Source organism: Giraffa tippelskirchi, chromosome 1 (assembly GCF_054371585.1).
Source record: "Giraffa tippelskirchi isolate mGirTip1 chromosome 1, T2T-mGirTip1v1.2.pri, whole genome shotgun sequence".
NCBI lineage: Eukaryota > Metazoa > Chordata > Mammalia > Artiodactyla > Giraffidae > Giraffa > Giraffa tippelskirchi.
Window position 1 is genome coordinate 60,665,532 of NC_137275.1, and position 5,040 is coordinate 60,670,571.

Here is a 5,040-nt window from a genome sequence, read left to right on the forward strand (position 1 = left end):
CTAATACAACATTGTAAATCAACTATAACTTATTTCCTTCTCCAAAGGAAAAAAAAATTAATAAAAAAATACTCAGTGTTTGTTAGTATTGGTACTGCTCTATTATAAAGCGATCCAAATTTGGAATTTTTTTCCATAGTACTTTTATATCTTACATCTGTTGTGCACTCATTTTTATGCATGTGTATATATAAATATCTGTATACACACACAGAGACACACACACTTAGTATGCAATGTTTTAAAATTATCAGTAAAACTTTACATATTAGGAAATGTATATATCTTACAATCTTCATGTCAGATTATTCCTGTGGGTTACTAGTGGAATACTTCTATCTTATATTTTCTATCCATTAACAACTCTTTCTTCAAAGCCTTCCTTGACCAACTCAATATAGAATGAACTCTATAAGGTTAACTGAATTAATTTTATGTTTGTTTCTTTCAATTGCATGTATGTATTTTTTCTGCAAATAGATTATGTGTTTCAGAAAGGCCAAAAGCATTACTTACAGTATTGCCATTATACCCTTAGCAGAAAGTATAGTGCTCAATTAAGTTAATTAAATATTTTTTTTATTCTTTTAAAATTCAGCTGTCATAAATTATGTTAGGAAATGCTTAACTGTATTGTAAAAACTACTCCCATTTTTCTTTTGGATAATCAATTTATTCCACCACTATAAAACCCTGAGTAGCTCCTTGTAAATATATATGAAAATGAATCTGTTGTTATAGCAAAGTCACCTCTAGTGAACATGGCTTTGCATGCACACCCCAGATAGACACATTAAAGCATAGCACATTTATGTTATCAGTTTTGATATTATTCATCCTTTATCCAAGTTAGCTAACTTACAATAAATCATGTTAACATTGATTTTAATCATATTCTCTCAGATAACTTTCTTAAAAATATATAAATGCCATATCTAGTTAAAACTTTGACTTGAAATTACCTTTCTTCTGAGCTCTATTGTATTTTACCCCTCAAAATTAATGAGAGAGAGAGAAAAACAGAGGGGAAAGAGTAAGACTTAATACAGCACAAGATAGCCTACTGCTGCCATGAATGACCGATTCCTGGTGCCATGAGACTCGGAATTATAACCATATCAAGCTCTGGGTTGCAGAACATCAAATAAAATGGTCCTTTAAGGTGAATACCTCAGCAAGTCAATGGGTAAGGTTTGGCATTCCAAGATTTTGCTCAAGAAAATTCAGCATTATGTAATTGCCTGTCGCCATCTGTGACTATTTTGGAGAAATAGAAAACTCTTAGATTTAAGGAGGGGCATGTGGAGATAAATAGCACTGTGCTACTCACAAAACAAAGACAAAATAGATATCTCTTGTTTGTAATCAGCAAACATCCCTTCATTATCATGCATTCAATAGATTTTGCTATTTTTAAAGTCAAATACAATCAGAGGAAGAAAAAGGAATTGCTTCTGAAAATAAATGCACCAGTCTCCTGTGTTTTTAAATCAATTTATCTCCTCAGATTTTAAGTGTCTGTCTAAAACAACATGGAAAAAATTGACACATTTATGTCATCAGCAAGGCTATGTTTTACTGTGTTATTGATTTATCAAGCATGTGTGTGATGTGGAAGAGTTTTCTTGTTTCACTGGCAGCTCTGGCAAGATAATTCAAAATGAGTTAGACAGCCAACACATTTCCTACTAAGTCAATTAGCATATAATTAATTGAAAAATGGTAGCTAGGCCAAACTTGCCTTTACTTTCAGCTTGGAGGCAGAGGTCTGTTTAGGAAAAGAGAGTCCATATTTGATCCTAGTTGCTTCTTTATGTTACCAATCATTGAAGTAATTGACCATTTATTGCACCTGCTCAAAAATTCAGGATACAGGGTATAATAAAATGAGCATTTGTGTAATTACATTAGCTCGAAGACTCTTTTACTTAGAGACAACTGCCATCCATCAAATCATTCTCTAATTCCTCAGTGTTTGTTTGGGTGATGGAATATTCCAAAGCTAATGTGAGGTGTTTCTTTTAAAAATTATATTTGAAATGAAAAATGTGATGATCAACATTTGTCACATTATAGAAAAAGGATGAGTAGGGGAAATTTTTAAAATTCCTTTAAATGATAGTGACTCTGAAGTGTTACTAGCAGCAAAGCAAGAAAATAACATCACTTTTTCTTATAACTCTGTTTAACAGATGAATGTCTCTATAAGTCTAATGAATGAAAGTCAACACATGAAGTTATAATTAAACCTAATTTTCTCTTCTGTGGTTGATTCCTAACCTAAACCATAAAGCAACAAAATGTGCCTTACTGAGACTTCTCCTTGAATCTTAGGGATCAAAGACAAGAAGAGAGAAATTCCATTATTATCACTAGCTAGCTGTATTACTTTTGGCTTATTTAAGCATTTTGAGTTTCAGCTTCTTTCCAGATGTATCGTGTGGATTATATTATATCTCATATTATAAGGCACATAAGTATGTGTGCTAAAAATTACAAAAGGTGTGGGGAAATTACAGTATATATAATATTTTCTTTATGATATTTTATGTTATGAATTATTTCCCACCCCTCTGTCAAGAATAGATGGTAGTATGTTAGTGACAGGGAATGGCTATTTTTAATGGATGGAGCAATTATTACTCCAATTTAAAAAATAAAGTTGACTTTTTATGTATTTTTATGTGTAAAATTTTACTCAATGAGGCAGAGGAGACAAATATCATATGAACTCACTTATATGTGAAATCTTAAAAAAAAAAATACAGAAAACAGATAGGTGATTGCCAGAGGTGCTGATGAGAGGCTAGATGAAAAAGGTTAAGGTGGTCAAATGTATAAACTCCCAGTTATGAAATAAATAAGTCCCAGAGCTGTATATGACAGCATGGTGATTATAGTTGATAGCAATATATTGTATATTTGAAAGTTACTAAGAGAGTAAATATTAAAAGTTCTCATCACAAGAGAAAAAAACTTGCAACTGTGATGTGTGGTGATGGATGTTAACTTAGACTTATTGTGATAATTTCAAAATGTACACACATGTTGATTTATGTTATACAACTGAAATTAATACAATGTTATATGTTTCAATGAAATAGCTCAATAAATAAAAAACAACAGCAAAACTTTATTTCACAAAATCCATTTATTCCACAAATAATTTTAAGTAACTTCCTCGTATTAGGAATTCTGAAAGTATGTCAGTTGGGTCTTCACATGTCTAGATGGAATTAGAATTGGAAGAAATGTATTGAGGGAAAGTGCCTGTGAAGGACAGGAGAGGGACAGTAGTAGGTAGGAAAAGCTTTTAGCATGGTGCAGTATGACATCTGTGCAAAGAGAGGAGGAAGAAAGAGCCTCAACCTATGAAGCTGCTCTGAGAGATTCTCAACAATTCCAATAAGAGCTTTAATAAAAAGATTTCTTATGGAGTCATGGAGGACAGAAATGAACTGATCCTGGTGTCCCCATTGTGCTCAGTCTTTGCCTGAAGGCTGCCTGAGAAAGTGTAGATGGCCTCAGCTTAACTCATTGAGTGGGTCTTAAAAACTAGAAATTGTATGCTGTTGTTCAGTGGCTAAGTCATATCTGTCATATCTGACTCTTTGCAACCCAATGGACTGCAGAACCCAGGCTCCTCTGTCCTTCACTATCTCCCAGAGTTTTCTCAGATTCTTGCCAATTGAGTCAGGGATGCTATCTAACTGTCTCAATCCTCTGTCTCCCCCTTCACTTTTTGCCTTCATTTTTTCCCAGCTTCGGGGGCTTTTCCAGTGCATCAGCTCTTCATATCAAGTGGCAAAAGTAATGGAACTTCAGCTTCAGGTCTTCCAATGAGTAGTAAGGGTTGATTTACTTTAGGATTGATTGGTTCGATCTCTTTGCAGTCTAAGGGACTCTCAAGTCTTCTCCAGCACCACAGTTTGAGAGCATCAGTTCTTTGGTGTTCAATATACTTTGTGTTCCAACTCTCACATTCATACATGACTACTGGAAAAACCACAGATTTGACTATCTGGACCTTTGTCAGCAAAGTGATGTCTCTGCTTTTTAATATACTGTCTAGCTTTGTAATAGCTTTTCTTCCAAGGAGTTAGCATCTTTTCATTTAATGGCTACCGTCATCATCAGCAGTGCTTTTGGAGCCCAAGAAACTAAAACTTTATGGTGTCCGCTAACTGAACTCCTAACTGCTGAAAGGCAAGTTCTTTTTTTTGAAAGGAGACTGAGCTGCACAACTTCATAACTACCTCAGAGAGGAACTGGAGACAAAACAGATCTAGATCTAATAAGGTATAGTGAAGTTAAGGTCGCTCAATCATGTCTGACTCTTTGCGACCCCATCGACTGTATAGTCCATGGAATTCTCCAGATCAGAATACTGAAGTGAGTAGCCTTCCCCTTCTCCAGGGGATCTTCCTAACCCAGGGATCGAACCTAAGTCTCCTGCATTGCAGGTGGATTCTTTACCAGCTGAGCCACAAGGGAAGCCTAAGAATACTGGAGTGGGCAGCCTATCTGTTCTCCAGTGGCTCTTTCCAACCCAGGAATCAAACCAGGGTCTCCTGCATTGGGGGTGGATTCTTTACCAACTGAGCTATCAGGGAAGCCCTAGCTGTTAAATAAGTGATTAATAAATACTAAATTCTATCCAGCCCTGAGTGCATTGAGTGTCATTCTGAGGATATACTAAGTTTTTCTCATCTTTTCATACTCTGCTCTCTGTCAATTCTCTGATTTTCATAATTAAATAATAACCTAACATACAGTGTTATAAATTTAAACCTGGGTTCGATCTCTGGGTTGGGAAGATCCCCTGGATCATCTGGCCTGTAGTATTCTGGCCTGGAGAATTCAATGGAGCATACAGTCCATGGGGTCAAAAAGAGTTGGACACGACTAAGCGACTTTCACTTCACTATACCTTATTAGATCTAGATCTGTTTTGTCTCCAATTCCTCTCTGCGTAATCATGAAGTTGTGCAACTTAATCTCCTTTCAGAAAAGACTTGCCTTTCAGCAGTAGGGAGTTCA